General features: G+C 38.7%; 1 protein-coding gene across 4 annotated transcripts in view; it reads left to right on the top strand.

Annotated features, from left to right (window-relative positions):
• Nucleotides 1–1332: 1332 nt before the first annotated feature.
• Nucleotides 1333–17897, top strand: part of taok3a (TAO kinase 3a) — a 64474-nt gene continuing 47909 nt past the window's right edge. For 2 of the 4 annotated variants that reach the window (XM_026188222.1, XM_026188223.1), the window contains exon 1: nt 1333–1614. The gene's annotated coding sequence lies outside the window, so the exon portion shown is untranslated. The other 2 variants (XM_026188224.1, XM_026188225.1) reach the window with 2 other exon arrangements.

The following is a 17897-nucleotide window of genomic DNA, read 5'->3' as shown; positions in this document are numbered from 1 at the left end:
CACTAATAGGCAGTAATGCTAAATACATTTACATTAATTAAATTAATTCTGCCTTAAAATGAATTTATTAACAAAGAATTGATGTTGGGAGTGTTACTAGGCCTACCTCTAGAAGAGAAAGGCACTTCACATTTATAGAAGAGAAAAGAGAAATAAATGTTTAAATAGTTTACCAGTTACAACAAAGAGACACTGTAAAGATCCTATGTTTAGGGCATAACTCAAGCAATGGCTGATGGCAAACCATATCTGTGATTGCTTTTAACTTAACATGATGTATTGTTTTACAATCTGTGTTTTCAGGTCTGTTTGTATTTTTACAGTATTTTCCATAGTTTCATGTTACCTGCCCAAGTAGTAATGATGTAAATTAGTAGTTTTGGGTAAAAAATCTGGCATGTCTACATTTTATATGTCTATATGATGTCCATTAACATGCACTGTTCCTTTTAAACAATCAAAAGTAAAACTTTTGATTTATTGGGGAAAATAAGTAAGAATACAACTTTTTTTATTGATGGTCTGAATACTTGTTTCTCCACATTACAAAACAGCTATTCAGTAGAATGGAATTAATTTAAACAGATCTAGATTTTTATACTCTCAAGTGCCACTTCTGGCATAATGTCTGTATTAGGAAACAGGTCTGTATAAGCCTGAAAATTATAATACTTGAGTTCATTTTTATTATCATATTAAGGAGTGAAACTACAATCCAGACATTCTCCTCACCTTACATCTATGCCTACACATGTCCTCATTTCCACGCCGCACACTCCCTCCCCATTTTTCCTCTGTTTGTCATCCAAAAGGTATCAGTGGAATCTGTTAGGCCAGGAGCCAGTAATCATTATCAGCAAATATTCTTCATTTGCATCCGAGGTTGAGGTCCTTGCTAGTGAATACGCGGTATTCGTTTCGGATCAAATATTGTGGTTTCCTGTGCCCCATCCTACTCCTCCACTGGTTTTCATTGGTCTCCCCGCTCCCCCGGCCATCCTATTGCAAAAACTACTGGAAACGGCCCTGATGCAGAATAAACTCAATAATTTTACAGTTAAACTTCCAAAGTACAACAGCAGGTGGCATCATCGTACTGAGCATATTTAGCAGACTAGCTGGCTTGCCATCTCTGAAGTTGCAACAGAATCGGGATGACTCAGTCCATGCATCTTTAATGATTTGCAAAGGAAATTGGGTAAAGGATCGTTGGTCGTTCACTTTTAATAAATTCTTTATTAATATCTTTATTTTTGAATGCTGCGCCACTGTAAGAATGATTCATACTTTAAAAATTTGTATTGAATTCGGACAAAACAACTGAGCATAAAGTACACGCAAAACAATCAGTCAGATATATATTATGTGGAAAATACCAAGCGCGCAGAGCGCACATCCTCCAGCGGTCGGTTCCCAACACGAGACAACTTTATTTCCGCCTGTCTGTCAGAGTGGCTGTCAAACACGGGCTAGGGGTTGTGCTCCTGCTGCTCCGTCATTCAGGAAGTCTAGACCAACTGACAGCACTTCGAGAAGTCACAGCGAAATCTCTAGAGTCGGACAAAATAACCCTGAACTGCGTACGGTTTTCACCAAGGACGAATTTTACAAAAGGTGAGTAGTTTTTTCACTCTGCTGTTGAGCTGCTGTCAACGTTTGACCCCATCCACTGTAACGGTTAACAGCTCGTGCTAAAAGCCTCGCGCGCTGAGAACTGAAAATGACACTTCCTCTTGGCTCAACGGCTGAGCTACTGTAGCTAAATGTCAAAGCGGTAAAAGTGGATACAAAGGAGTAGTAGTGTCGATTAGGTTGCACCTGAAGTTGGTAATGACTATCATCGCCTGTTTTCGACGTTGTTCGGCTTGTTGTTTGAACGCAACTCAGAGGTGGTGAGTACTGAGACAAGCATCAGCTCGCTGGAGTTAAGTGCGTAGGTTTGGTTTTTAACGGCTTTAACGAAGTGTGCACGTTTGCTCGTTATTGCACCTTTTTAAAGCCTAGGCTGAATTGTGGGTATTTTTTTACGCTGTGAACTGACGAAGAAGAAGCTTTGCTGTTTGGTTTGTTCCTCGGGGGGTGAGTATGCTGAGAAAACGAATGACAGCTTGTAGTGAAGTGAACGTTTGGGGTTTTTTTTTTTGCAACAGACAAGGTGGCTGGGTGGTGTATAAACTTGTCCATGGTGTTATTTTAGCAGTCTCACGCAGTGTGAGTGTCAGTCCGTTTGAATCTGTCACGTCCAAAATGACTGTGGTACCTTCCATTGCACATTGTTGTGAGTGAGCTTTTACTATCAACGCACGGTCACAATGGCTTTCGGTTGAGACAGTGTAACGTCCACTATGCATGACACTACGCATACTTTTACTACGTCTATCTGAAGCCTTTTTACACAGGCGATCATGATCTGCACACCCTGTTTTGTTCTGCTTTTGTGGGGGGTTTAGGATTTAGATTGTAGGATTAGACTGCACTAATTTAATGCAAAGACAACAACGGTACGTCATTCATTGTTTTATTATATAAGTCATTCATGGCTTGAATTGTACCGGACATCTTCACCTGCACACGAGACGGTGCTCCATTAAATGGGCAGTAGTTAAAAGTAAATGTAGGCTAATACGGCGCGCTCGAAATGGCAGATGTAGATAGCAAGCTGAGCACTAAAACCCAAGCTGACCCAATATGATGTCATCTCTTGTGTGTAGAGCGCATGAGTGAGAGGAAGCAGACCCGTGTTTGACTGCTAAACTGTGTCATTTGTAAAGATTTATGTTAAGAAGCCTGCCCACTCAATTTCAGGCATGGATCGCGGGAATTTAATCCTGTATTATGACACTGCACCTGCATGCCATTCACATCGATTTGTAGTATTTTTTTTCTTTTTTTTTCTGTTATGTCATTTAGCTTAGGAATGATGCACTGTAGATGAAAACCCTGTGTGAATCAATTTTGCACACTGTAGTTTTACACAGTGGTTTACTCATCTTGAGATAATGTTAAGTGAGTATTGTAAAACTGATGTCAGTTCCCCTTTATAACATCTGTCAAGTTTGTCTTTCTGTGCTATGTCCGAGTTTCTCTGCCCTACTTCGGTTTTGTTCAAAGGGCAAATACGTCACTGTTGTGCAAGTGTGTTTTGTCCGTTTTTCACATCATTCACATCTAATCGGTTCATCGACCACCCAATCGCAGTTCCACTGACATAGGGAACAGAAAGTGTCACACTTCCTTATTGGTATCTCCTTTTATGATTTTGATTGTGCCATTTTCTCTGAATGTTTCGATCCCAGTCACAACATAGACTAGATGTTAAAGGTACATGTAGCATAATGGTGCACAGATAATGATGGACATAGTATTTTAGTTCACATTTCAGATCAAACCACAAAGTGAAAAGGGATCTATGTAAGCACTAAAAGAGGCTCAAGAAGTGCTTTTACTGTGACAGTGTAGAAAGATTAAAACATTTTTGGAATGGGTCGGAGTGATATATGCTAAAATGATTTCAAAAGAAATTCCACTAAACCTCAAGCTTTTTTTTTTCTGTTTGTAGCCAGGAGGACACGACTGCAATTAAAATGAAGAACAATTAATGAACCTCAGTTGTTTGAATGCCAAAGAGCTAATTGTGACGTGTTTTTTGGGTGGGGGAAAAAACCAAATATTACCCACAGGATAAGATAAATAATGTCAATTCTTCCACTAGATAGAATAACACATATATTAAAATCTAATAGGAAATCAGTGTGAAGTGAGCAACAGCCATCCTATACCCATTTTTACAATGTTCACAGAATGTTTTGTCTTTAATGTTAAAAAAAAAAGAAAAGTTGTTTGGGTATAAATTACCTTGTATATTAACAAAATGAGTGTTTTCCTGTTTGTTTGTTTGCATGTTTATTTGTTTTTATCTTGTTAATTTTTTTAATTGTTTAATTTTTTAAATTTAATCTAAACTATTTAAACAAATACTCAGTGCACAGATGTAGAGGAGACAGAGGTGCGTGTGTGCGCGTGTGTGTGTCTGTATTCTCATGAATTCAGGAAATCAGTTAGTGCTTTCAAGAAGGCAAGGCATCATGAAATAGAACAGTGGGGAAGGACAGCCTCAAAATTAGTAATCTAATTCAAACCTGCAAGGATTCAACATGCTGGAGAGAGAGAGTGAGAGATATGATGGCTTAGTGTGCTCTGACTCTGTTGTTCTACTCCATAGCCAAATCCCTTATCCTAATGAGAGAATTTATTCTGTTGGGATCTTCAAATTATTGCATTAATGTCACAAAGAGGAAATGGACTCAGCAGAATGGAAACCACAGTTCCCAGTCTTTTATGACAGACGGGGCTTGCTTCTTCTGGGTCTGTCCACATGTCATTGGGATGTACAATGGGCTGCAGCAGATTATCTGTACAACAGATACTGCCATCTTATAAAACAGACTACATTAGTTATAACAGTTGTCCTGACCTCTATGTGCCCTTTATAGGTCTTGTAATATGCTGCAGCGTCTAATGCAATCTCTGTCTGTCTCAGTGAAATCCTGATTTGTTTTATTTCAGAGAAACTAGAAGCCACTGAAGCCCTCTACTAGCTTTACACAAGATGGGATTTTTTTTTAAAAACAACCCAAAAACTTATCAATGGGAAGTGTTTAACTGTATCAGCTATAATCGAGAAATTAAACTCCCAGTCCCCCTATGTGAATGTTAAAGTTATCGAGTTGACCTGTTCTTTTGAAAAACCTAGACAAGCCTACTGGTAGGCCTCTTACAGTTTGGAAACAATTATGTAATAAGGTTATTGGCATTGTCATATCCACATATTTGAAACAGCAATTGTGATATTTTACAACAATTTAACCCCTCAATGAGAAAGAGCTGAATTTGCTTCTAGGTGAAACCTGTTGAAGTGAAAAGCTTTTTCCTTTCACATGATGAAAGGCTGACTTTTGAAACCTATATTACAGAATTGTCAGTTATCCAGTGCCACAGCAGTTTGGTGGTTTATGCTACAGTGGCAGGGCACATCAATATTAAAGGGCTTCTGTCAGGCTTAATGTTATGCAGTGATCTGGTTTAGGATGTCTGATACAGGAATGTTGTCTCAGATAGTAAGGAGAATTATGCCGTTTCTACCCCCACCACTGATGTGTTCATGCGTACTGCTTTTAATGATGATTTCAGTTGACAGCAAAACTCTGTACTGCTGCAAGATCATAGTCTTGTGAAGCCAGCAAGAGAGAGTACCAGCACAGATATGTGTTAGCAGGATTAATCTATAGAAGCACTTTGTTTGATTAGCCAGTCAGAACTACCTACGGTACACGTGTGCATGTTCACAGTGGGTGCGTTCCTAAATCTTCTTTTGGTGTGCATTAAAGCAGCGTTTGTGTCCAACTAAGAGTGTCTATTTAATTAAATGTGAAGATGGTTAGTTCCTCAAAGCAAATGCCCTTTTTATAAACCATCTGTTGATTCATGTCCAGCTCATAGTTTCTTTTATCGGCATCACTTCTGGATTTTTATGGCAATGGCGTATTTGCACCACTGACCATCATGGGGAAAAATGTGAAATGGATCTAGTCAAGGCCCAGCAGCTGGTGCAGACCTGAGTCATGGCCTTGGTCTACTGAAAGCTGTCTCAGAGGGGGGGAAGCCACGGCCCAGCAGATGTCTCATCAACAAATGCCTCCCCAGTGAGTGTGCCACTTCTGCTGTTTACTTGCCACCTTGCACAGCTGAAAACTGTATTAGTCAGACCAACCACTTTAGATCTTGAGCAGAAGTATTCAGCTGTCGCCCACTGAAGTTTTCACAATGAAAATATTGCACACCTAAAAAGGTAATTATTGCAGCAGTTCTGATCTAAGTATGTGTGTGCTTATTCATCTGGAAATTCCTATTGGATTTTATAGGCTTTTCACTAGTGTAGCATCTGGCTCAATTTCTTCACTGAGCACAATAATGTATGTGCTGCATACTATTATGCACCACATATTGGTTGTTAAATACGTCATTCTTCCTAATGTACTACATGTCCATTGTTTCCTTCATTGTTTTTTTTGTTTGTTTTTTTCAAATTGTGTCACAAGATAGGCATTTTGGCAAGTTAGCCTCTGTGGGTGTGGGAGGTTAGCACGAGTGACTTGATTACAGAGCTTTATTAGAAGTGCGCATCCAATCCCCTGGCGAGGTTGCAGCTGTGACCATGAGTAGGCCCCCCTACCCACCCTCTTTTCAACCCCTATTATGTCCAACTACATCTGTCTCCCTTTTTTTTTTTTTTTTTTTTTCGTGAAATGTGCAAGCCTATCCCTGCTCTTCTATGACTAGGCCAAGTTGAAGTGCTGAGGAATTATGAGGAGCCATCACCATCACCCAAAGAGACATTACCAATGCTGATGGCTGACTTGTCTTATCTCTGCCCACCACTACCCCTCCTGGGCCTAAGGCTTAATTTAGCCTGGCAGAATGGCGGAAAAGACTCAGACTGGACTATTTTTAGAACTACATGGTTCACTGTAATATGGGTCTTTAAAAAATTGAAAGTGTCATGTCATAGGCCTACCATTTGCCTCTGTTCTGCTGACTCTCCCCTGCATGCAAGCCAACTGGGGAAACTCTAGTATGCACTGTGAGCTTCATAGAGTGGGGCATGTCAGCAGGGCTTAGGATGCATGAATGTGATGGACACATTTACTGATGTGAGTGGGGGTGAGGTAATGCACCGCACCACATCTATTTTGGGAGCTTCCTTTGGCTGCTCAAAGCGCTTTTGTGTCACACAGTTATTCACCATAATTTTTCACTCAGCACTTTTGCTAACATGTCTCAAAACTTCATTCATTTATTTCAGAGCACTTTTCATTGGTGTGAAGGTTCAGAACCTTCATGTTGGCAAAATTGTGGATGCTGTGGTCAACAGTGACCAGCAGTGACCATTATAATAGCTTTTATTCCATAGCACTTCTGAAAGATCTATAGGGCATCTAGGATCAGTAGTGCTACCTAACATGATGTGAATGTTTGATAACTTCTCATCATGTGAGCTACCAAAGTGCATGCCAAAAACGCCCTGGTCCCAAGGGAATCTAGGCCTCTGCCCAAGCTCTGTGCAGCTCTAATACTGTGACTGGACAGCCTCCATTGGGGCAAGTGGAGATTTGTTTCTGATGAAGCTGGGGGAGATTGTACCGTGCTGTCACCAGCCAGCAGTGTATCAAGATAAATGTGAGTTTTATTTTTCATTTTTAGCTAACTCTGTATTTCAGCCTGGCTTCTTTCACAGGCACTTCTTTAAAAGGCAAGAAAACATTAGGACAAACAAGGCATGGAGGTTGGACTAAGAAACAACACTGAATTTCTCTTGCACTTGCGTCTCTTCCCATAGTTGCTACTTTCCAGCCAAGCTTTTTGTGTTATCTCTGTATTCATCAACCGGACTGTTGTGTGTCATAATGAATGAGGAACATAGGAGTTTCTCATGGAAAAAAATGTAAGGCCAGCCAAAGTAAGTACTTCAGCCACCCCTTTCTTGCTTAATAGTATTTACCAGGAGAGCTTTTGATGCCTTTATGAACCCTGAGAGCCTGGGGTTAAACTGAACAATTGTCCAATTACACTGCGACTTACCAGTCAACACCCAGCCCCACTGCTTCCCTCAGTCATTATAGTTTACTCACTCACTCTCTCACACACAGGCTCTCATCATGACCCAGAAGGCTGCAAACCTTAGCATAATTGCAAGGATGATATCGTCCCAGACTGCGAGATAGGAAGTACTTGCATTGTTAGGCCAAGAGGGTATCAAAGAAGCCGACATGCACACACCCTCACTGGGTTGTCATAGACGGTAGCCAGCCTGACCCGCGTCCAGCTATTGTTTCCTGGTATGATACAGGAGCCATGTCAGATAGGAAAGCCTATTGTGCTTTCATAAACAATTTAGAATGAAGTATCAAGCCAATATTACTGCTGGATTAGATGCCAAGCTTCAAGTTGCTTGTTTAAGTTGTGATTATTATAATACACAGTATAATTAAGAAGTTATTCATTGATTAGCTTTCAAACTGTTCATTGTATAGAGAAATTAAATGAGCTGTGCTGAGCATTGGTACTCCATTACACATGACTGCTCTGATAATAAATGAAACAGAGAACCAGCTGCAGGCACTGCATTGGTCAGTACTTGATATTCATCAAGTCTAAAAGCTTCTGTTGGTCTGCCACTCCTTTTTATTCCTCTTCTAACATGAAAACATCCTTTCTCTGACTGTGATATATTTGGCTATTTGTTACAAAATGTTCCTGTTATTTATTTATGCCACTTCCCTGTACCAAAAAATATTTGCAATACAAAAACGCACATGATTAATTATTGATTTGGCAACACATAAAGAACTGTAGAGTTTTGTTGACCACATGGTTCATGACCTTCTATCAGTGTGTACCAGTGATATCACAGTGCACAATTAAAGCAGAGATGCAGGGATAGTAAGACTTTACCAATTCCAAAGTGACATGGTGCCAGAGGCGTTGAAGAACTTAATAGGTCCCACCAGGAGCAGCAACCTGGACTACCAGTCAAAGCTAGAAATGATGGGAAAACACCAGGATAATTACAAAAAAAAAGCTCAGGGTGATTTACTGATTAATGACACTGTTCTTAAAATCTGTCTAGCACTGCTATTTTTCTACATGTGTCCTGGAGCAGGAAATGAGGCTGAATACCTTCAAAATTGTGATTGTGATAGTTGCATACAGCTAGGCTGCACACAATGGTTTTTAGCTTTTTCCATCTGGTTCTAATAATGGATCACATAAAAAGTACAATGAAATTGAGATTGTTAGTATTACAGATCTTGCTGCGAGAACTACCTGATTGTCAGTTAACAGCTAATTAAAACTAAATCTGTGGGCATAAAATTAAATGATAAAAACATTTTAATAATACATTAGTTGTTAAAATAATTCATCAATCAAAGGAGAATTTCCTTTTTTTTCTAGATATAACTTCGGAAAATAAAAGTTTAGAAGTGCTATATACAAAATTCAGGACCACTGAGTACTGCTCTAGAGCATGACCATCTCAGACTGGAATATATAGCCACACCATCCATCCATCCATCCATTCGCTTCCGCTTATCCTTTTCAGGGTCGCGGGGGGCGCTGGAGCCTATCCCAGCTGTCATAGGGCGAAAGGCGGGGTACACCCTGGACAGGTCGCCAGTCTGTTGCAGGGCTAACACACAGGGACAGACAACCATTCACACTCACATTCACTCACACATTCACACCTAGTGACAATTTGGATTAATCAATTAACCTATCCCCACAAGCTGCATGTCTTTGGACGGTGGGAGGAAGCCGGAGTACCCGGAGAGAACCCACGCAAACACGGGGAGAACATGCAAACTCCACACAGAAAGACCCCGGCCTGATGGTGGAATTGAACTCAGGACCTTCTTGCTGTGCGGCAACAGTGCTAACCACCGTGCCACCGTGCTGCCTATATATCCACACCTTTCCCCCTTTTACATTTCATTTCCAACCTTACTGTTTGAACATGAAACACAAGCGTGAAAAGATTGTTAACACCTTTAGCCTTTAAAAAAAAACAAAAAAAACACTGGGTAGCTTTTACAGGCTATGAGTCACCTGATGCCCCCTATTGTGATGAGTATCTGACTGCTTTTTTGTTGCTCTCCTCTGCACACTGTTACACTATGTGTGTTTGTGTGTGCCTGCACCTCCAAGAAGAGGAGATACAAAGTGAAACTGAGAACAGCAAAATGGCAGTCGTTTCATTTCTGAGAGACAGCTGAAAAGAAATAAGTGGACATAATTTATGTAAAAATCAGAACAAATATACTTGGACTCAATTCTGGCATGTAGGGCAAATTAGGAGTCATAATTTTGCTGGTGTGGCCAAAAAAGCCACATAGAAATAGCTTGGAGTGGGCATGCACTGGCACAATAATACATACAACAGATTAGGACTTTTGCAATGAATCTCCTCCCTCGGATGGCTTAGGTCATTATAGTTAAACTTAGCACTGCCATTCTGGCCCTGGGGAACAGAATCAAAGTGCAGAACCGTGTGAATGTTGATGAAACTGTTGAGCATGGTTCTGGTTGTACTCCTGATCTCATCTACCTTGTTGAGTCTTGAATACTGCGAGGCACTTCATAAAATCTCGACTTAGAATGTTTACTGGTAGCACTTGTTGCAGCTGGATCACTGAACCATGTTCCATTTAAGTGCAGCAGGAAGTGTTACGTAATTTCTTATTTTTTATTTCTCTTCATAATTGACCAGACCAACCACATCTCCTTAATAGATGCACATATATGCAGAACCATCCTCATCACGATATGGCATAAAAATACAAATCATTAACTTTTTAAATAAAATTCTCTATAACATTGGTGCTACCTTTAAGTTATTTGTATGGGTAAAATCTGGCCTCCATGGGGAAGATATCACATTTATTCCCCATGTCGGTTTTTTTTTTTTTGTTGTTTTTTTTTGAGTGTGAGTAAAAGAGGCTTGGATGAATCAGTAAAGATCTAAAAGAGGAAAGGGGGAGGCTAAGTTCTGAACCTGAATTAATTCCCAGATTAATTGCAGGCAGACTTTACAGGGGATAAAAGCTGAAATCCTAAAGCTTAAAACCCATGGGCCCTCTCCCACTCTGTGTAAACTCCAATGATGATGTACATAATTTATACTGTCAGTGTATATTTGAAAAAAGAAGAGGAAAAAGCAAAACACACGGGAAATGACTCAGTGGCCTAGATGCATGTTTCCTTTTTGGGGTTTCCTCTGCTTAATTTCCTCCCTTCATCTTTCTCTTTCATTTTACTTTAGCATGCTGTCTTTTCTTTTTAAAAGGCAGAGTAAAGAAAAAAAGGTTATAGGTTCTGTTTCTCCTGATGTGTTGTATGCACTGAGACATACTTTTGACAGATTATCAATCAAGAAAAATACATGTTCCCTTTGATTCTCATTAACATAAAACTAAATCAGTTGAGGCACTGTGACATGAGCAAGCAAAGTTTGTTGTGTTTGTCTAGAACAACATGCAGGCTTTGACACACACCTCTTATGGCCCTACTCCTTATAAATTTTTTTTTTTAATCATTATTTTGGTTTTTTCACGGTTAACGGCAGTGGTACGCTAGCGCTTGCAGGACGGCTTTATTCAGTCTATTATAAGGCTGACATCTTTGGGAGGCCTACCCATTAATGTATAACTGTGATATGCAACATCCCATGAGGCCTCAACAAAAGACTGCATGACATCATCGCTATTCCTCCAAGAACACGGCCTTCAAGAAAGTCAGAAAGAGTGTCTCATCTGTCCCACATAGGAGTCTTAAATGGAATCCATTCACTGAGCTGTGAGATTTAGTGTAGACTCATGTTCATTGCTTTGGCTTTGTCTGAAAAGAAGGCAGTATTGCTCTGAATTCGACAAACCTTGCTCCGCAGATTAAGAAAAGAAGGCCACTGAAAAGATTAAGATACTTCTCCAGGCAAGGAATCTGAATCTTTGTTCTAAGTCTCTTGCACCAGATTACAGAATTTAGGGAAATCTGATTCACTCACCCTGTTGGAGGCAAATGCTCATATGCAAAGACCGTAGTAGTTTGAGTTCCAATGATGGCACTGGAGCTCCAGTCATTCCCAGCTAATGGCAGCTCAACTTGCCTATTAAATTTTGCTCTTATTAAAATTTCATTATGAACAAAACTCAGCAAGTAGCGGCTACATGTCCTACTCAGTCTAATGACTTCTCTTTTGCACGGCTTTCACCATAAAGCATGCAGTAGGCCTCTATTAATCTTTCTGCTGCTTGATTGGAAAATCCTGTTGGGCTTTAGAGTAGCACTTCACTCAACTCAGCCCCTCACTATACATGTGCATGCGCACATTTAAAACTAGATCAGCTGATGTGTACTTCCACAAGTTAAAATCCCTGTCTGTGTGTTTTTGTGCACCTTCCTCAGTGACTATACTTTCATGTAGTGACTGTGTATTCTTGTGTGACTGTGTTTATGTACAAAGTGTTTGTGTGTGAGCATTTTCTCATACGTTCAAGCTCATGCATTTTGCATGGCCTTTTGGGAAAGCAGAATGGGGCTACAGCAGTTGGATGATTCACTGTCTGGTGTGGGCATCTGACCACTACCACTTGTTACTGTGGTCTCAAGGACATGCCTAGTGAAGGCTATTGCTAAGAGACTCAAAGAGCAAAGAGTGTTCAAGTCTCTGAAGAACTTAAAATTGATGAGTACAGTAGTGTGTAAAATTCCTCAGTTATCAGTACTTGCCATGTCATGTTTTAAGTAAAGAATTCAAATCATATTCCTTTAAATATTAATGGCGTCTGTAAGGCCTTATTGCCTAAGTGAACTGGATATCTCCTCTGTGTTTGTGCTGTGGGTGTGTTTTTTCTTAGTTTTATTTTTTAATTTTTTATTGGAATTATGCAACAATACAGCCCATCTGAAAAACTTGATGGGGGGGGGGTATTCAACAGAAGGCAAATTATGTATTTCATTTTAGCCTTAGTAGTGCTGGAAAGTACTTTATTGACTGCTCATTGAAACACTGAAACACATTACTGACAACAGAGAAAGGTTCTGGTTTGCTATTTGGAGCAATCTTGAGTTCAGTATCTTGCCCATTGGCATGTAAAGGAGCTGGGTATCAAATAATTAGTGGACAATCCACTCTACCACCTGAGCAACTATCCACAGCTCTTGTGTGTTTATGTGTGGAACGGAAGAATATTTTTTTCAACCACAATGAAAATCAATACAGTTGAGAATTGATAGTGTCATAAACAGTCCCATGGTTATTGCCTAGTCGATATGGCCTATCTAGTCATCCAGCCCCAGCTGAGCCTGCATAGATATGCCCAATGGCGGTGGATGTTACACACGTTTATACCAGTTTACAACCAAAAGCAGTCCAGTGTGTCACAGAGTGCCAGTAACAGCTTGGTACCTGAATGCTGAGACCTCTTTGACCAAAAGGCATTTACGCCTAATTGTTTTCCTTTTTTTGTGAATCAAAAAAGGGATTTTTCCCCTAATGATTTAAAGACACACAAAGCCCTGGTTTTACTTCAAAGTAAATTTGTTACTTTCCTATTTTCTTACCTAAACTACATTAGCACCAGAAATGGCTTTTAAAATGAACATTTTAAGCATTTCACACAGTAACTGTAATATCATTTTCGACTTGTGTAAATTGAAAACTATGGGTCTTGGTTCAGTTGATTTCTTTAGGTGTGAAAACATGGTGGAAAAATATCAACGTGCTGGGCCCCATGATTTGCCTTTCACCCACCCATTATCATAGGCAAACTATGGGTATATATTTAGTCATGACATCATTACAGTAAATGTCCTTCATACTATACTCTGAAAGAATAATTTGCTCTGCTCATGTGACTGTAGTTTTTTGGTTATGCCACTTTTGTTAAAGCATTCAAAAGCAGTAGAGGCCTAGTGAAGTGGAAATCGTCTGAAATACATGCTTTTTTTGTTTCAAGGTGAGATACAGGGCAGATATATGTATACAGTTATGTGTTTGTCAATCTATTTGTATGAGCAAGAATACATTAAAAGATTACAATAAAAACAATTTTTTTGAAACTAGGGAGAGGAATGGAGCATGTGCAGAAGAAGAACCAGTTCAAATTTTGATTCAGTGTGGTTCAAAACCAAATGCCATCATCCTTGGCATAGCATGCAATCATTCCATACCCTTTTTTATGGTTGTCTTCGGGCTTTTTGCTTGGACCTGTCTTAGGTGAATCAAAACCATAGAAATTACAGGTTGCCCATGTGGAAGGATTTTTTTTCTCAAATTATGCTTACCCTCACTTACCACATTATACATTTGCCTGTGAAAATCTATAAATCAATTTAGTGTTTAAATTTCAAAACATAAATGATGTAAAAGTTTTGATTGCTTATTTAGAAGCTGCTAAAAATGTTGTAGCTTCTGTTTTACTGTAGAAAATTTAATGTTTGCAATATTAAGATTTAGAATATTCCAACCAGGTAATTATAGCTATTAATATGGCCGTAGATGGGTTTTTTCCATTGTAAAACTGTAAAAGATGCAAAGACACTAATACCTTAAAAATTTTAAAAAGTAATTTGCTGGGGTTAGAGAGCTATGATTGTGCTTGTTAGTTGGAAGTAGGTGTCATCACCTGACAGTCTGTAGACAGAGTCTGACAAATACTCTAAACTTGGTGACACACAATTGAGTTTTACGGATTAAATTAGGCTTGTCTGTGGGATGATGATTGCAGGTTACACCTTGTTGCTCTGTTTGACTGGCCTCAGTCACCCAACCCTGTCATTAATATCTATAGTGCAGGCCCATTAGCTAGCTGGACTATCACCTGAGCAGGTCATAACAAATTTGAAGATGAAGCAAAATGTTTTGCAAAATGCTGGTATCTTGATATGTAATTGAGTGGAAGATCATTTCAGGATACAGAAATCCATTAAACAAAACAAAACAATGAAAGGATAGCATTCTTGATTTAAGACCTATGACAGAGTTTTGACTTCTGCTGTTTGTAAACTGTCTAACAACATGAATCAAATATGGCTCAGTAAAGGAAAAAGAACTTAAATCATAAATCTTATTAAGCAGGAATCCACATCTCTTGCAACAACAAGTAGGCTGACATAAGTGTTATTTGTTTTTGTTTTCTTTTGTATGAATTCCCATCCCTTTCTTCTTACCAAGCCATTGTTAGTCCATGCCCTTTTGGGCTACATAGTGAACTGTTTTCTGATCTGATGCCCCCAGCAGGATGCGATCATCTGTCTGTGCCTTGACCTTACTGTTATGGAACTTAAACATGCTTTGAACTTGAACAATTATTGCCAGGATTGAAAGAAGACTCATGTTACAGTCAAATGTTTTGCCCAAGCCATTGGTTCACCTTAAGCACCACTCCCACTCCACACTTTGTAATGATGTCACCTTACTTTATCCTTTGCTCCCATTATAGTTACAAGAGCTGCTGGAGGACTTTGTCAGTTGATCGATGCAGCTCTCCACCCTCAGGAGTTTCATACAAAAATATAAATGCTTCTGAGGCAAACCAAATAATCTTTTCAGTTCACATAATTGTAAAGTTAATTATATAAGACAACTGACAAAGCATATTAAAAGAGATAAAAGTGTCTAAGTAAAAGATAAAATGAAAGGATTTGCAAATGATAAAGGGCTTCATCAACAATCTACTAATGGTAATTTTGTGGAGAAACTGTTTTGGACTACAGCTGTTGTCTGTTTATCTGTTCCTGGACATCCTAACACTTCACAGCAAGAAAAACACAGGTGTAACTAATCCCATCAGTGAAAAGTTGTTTATTTCAGTTTTAAAGTGATGCAGTCATTTTAATACCATCTGTGCTTTCACTCTTGTGATGTTTTTGAAACTTCCCTAAAAGGCAATGGTGTTTTAAAGGAATTTGATCTGTGTTGTTTAGTGTCTGGAAAGTGCCAATTAAAAAAGAAAAACAAATACTTTTGAGAGGCACATTTTTCTAATTACTCTGGGCCATAAATTAAGTCACTTGTGACTTCAGACCACAAAGGTACAGTTATCAAGTCGTAGAGTTCTTGAATTAATCATAATTTGGAGACATTTTTAAAATGTGTTTTGTTTGAAGGGGTCTCAAGACAAAATGCTGTGTAAAAACATAGATGAATACAGTCCATCAAATAAAGATGCAATTAGTCTTAAGAGCTTTACAAAAGAAGCCAAATGGACTTTAGGTTTGCAAAAATGGTTTCACCTCTCATCCAAGAGGCTTCTTCATTTCTGAAGAAGGATGCAATTACTTTCATTTCACCAGTTACTTCACTAAGACCAAACATTATTATGAGCTCTAGAGACAGAGACCTCTTTTATCCTCTCTTAATATCTGCCATCAGTCTTTCTCTCATTTTAATCAAAAGACCCATTATTAGCACATATTGCCTCTGTCTGTATACACATACAGGAAAGTGTACTTTTACTGACTCATACTGTACATACTCATACTGACACACAGCCCAAAGCCAGCGTACAAATTTTGTCCAAACTAAAAAGAGAATATCTAGGTTAGTGTGAGCCCTGGGGCTAATTCAAGTATTATTTTATGGTTGTATTTATATTTATTTATTAACATCACGTTCTCCTGGGGACCATGAGTAAGTCATTGTTGCTAAGGTGCGCGCAAACCCTGCAAACCGCTTCAGATTAATTGAATGTTTTGGATATAATTTGCATAAATCCAACATGTGCATGTTGGTGTTTGTTCAGTGAGTCAGCTTAGAGGAGGTGGCGCTGGTGGAGTCGTGCTTTTAAAATAATGAACTGATCCTGTGCAGGGCCTACGAGGGTTTTCAAAAAAATAGAGTTTGACCAAAATGATTGCCCAGGAGAAAAGGAATTACATAAACATGGACCTCCCACATTTAGACATGTTTTAATTGCAGGCACGTCATAGAAGATAAAATATACAACAGAAAGCTGCCATGACGCAGCTGTAAGGGTCATAAAATAGCACACTGGAGCTTAACTGTTTCTGAGATTAGGTAAGATTCAAAATATTTTTATACTGGTTATGGTAATACCAGTTCCTAAAAGGTTATATTTTGACATATGTCTGTGTTAATACTGAATCTTAACAGTTAAAGAAACAGATTTATTCTCTTTAGTTAAAATTTTAGAGCCTATACTTTATTAAACACCAAAATCAATATTAAATTACAACAAAGTTGAAAGTGCTGAAGATTTTTACTTCAAAAAACATAAATATCAAAACACAGTCTTCATTCTCTGGCACTGTCTGTATGTGTAGAAAAGAGTAATAAAAATCCTGTTATGTTTTCATCCACCTTAAAGTGGAACAAAGGTGTGTCTGTGTTTGATGTCAAAGTTCAATAACTCTGTTGTCTCGTGCTTTGTTGGCCTTGTTGACTGCATGCTTCCCTGTCCTTCTTTTTTTGTTCTCAATTCTTTTAATAGCCCATCTTTAACCTCTTTAATCCCTTTGCTTTTTTCATATCAGTTTTGTTTATTTGAACTGTAAATAGAAACCTTTACTTAAACTGTTGCAAAGGAAGATGCAATTTGTTCTCGCAAAAAACAAACAAACAAACAAAACGTGCTATAGCTTCCTGCCTGTTCAGTTTTTTAAAGCCAGTGTGAGGTGAGTAGTTGTCAGATGTTCTGATTTAGTTTGTAGATAAAATATTTACATGGAAATATTTGATGTGGGATCCTCAGACAAACCGAATGTCTGACAAACATAAAAGTGCCATAAAGAAGTCAAGTACACTGATTTGCTGTTGCCTACACTGGCCAAAAAGCACCACAACTATGAAATGAATGTCTGTCTAGGTGTAAAATATTTACAAGGCCATTGCATTATAGGAGCAGTCACCCTACCCTCATAGCAGTCACAAATTTTGGTCCTAATTTTCCATTCCTCTGAATGTTATGTTATCCACTTGTAGAAATGTGCATATACTACCTGAGCTCTCACACATATTTTCTGATACTTTAATAAGTTTTTATTACCGTATTGAGATCAGATTTTCTGTGTATATTTTTCCTCATTAAGGGGAAAATTAACTATTGAACTCTAGATTATCTATGCAGATATTTCACAGTATGGCATAGTTATCATTTAAAACTATCAAGATAACAGTGGTGAATGCAGCTGTCAGATAAAAAAAACAACTGAAAATCCTGTGCTGCAGTTTACATTTAGAAATATGTTTTATTCTGTTGGGAATTAAAAATAAAAACAGAACTTCTAACTCTTGCTTGGATTTTTTTTAAAGCAGCTGGGGT

The sequence above is a fragment of the Astatotilapia calliptera genome, chromosome 12 (assembly GCF_900246225.1).
Source record: "Astatotilapia calliptera chromosome 12, fAstCal1.2, whole genome shotgun sequence".
NCBI lineage: Eukaryota > Metazoa > Chordata > Actinopteri > Cichliformes > Cichlidae > Astatotilapia > Astatotilapia calliptera.
Note: the sequence above shows the minus strand (reverse complement) of the source record. Positions and strands in the feature narration are given on the sequence as shown.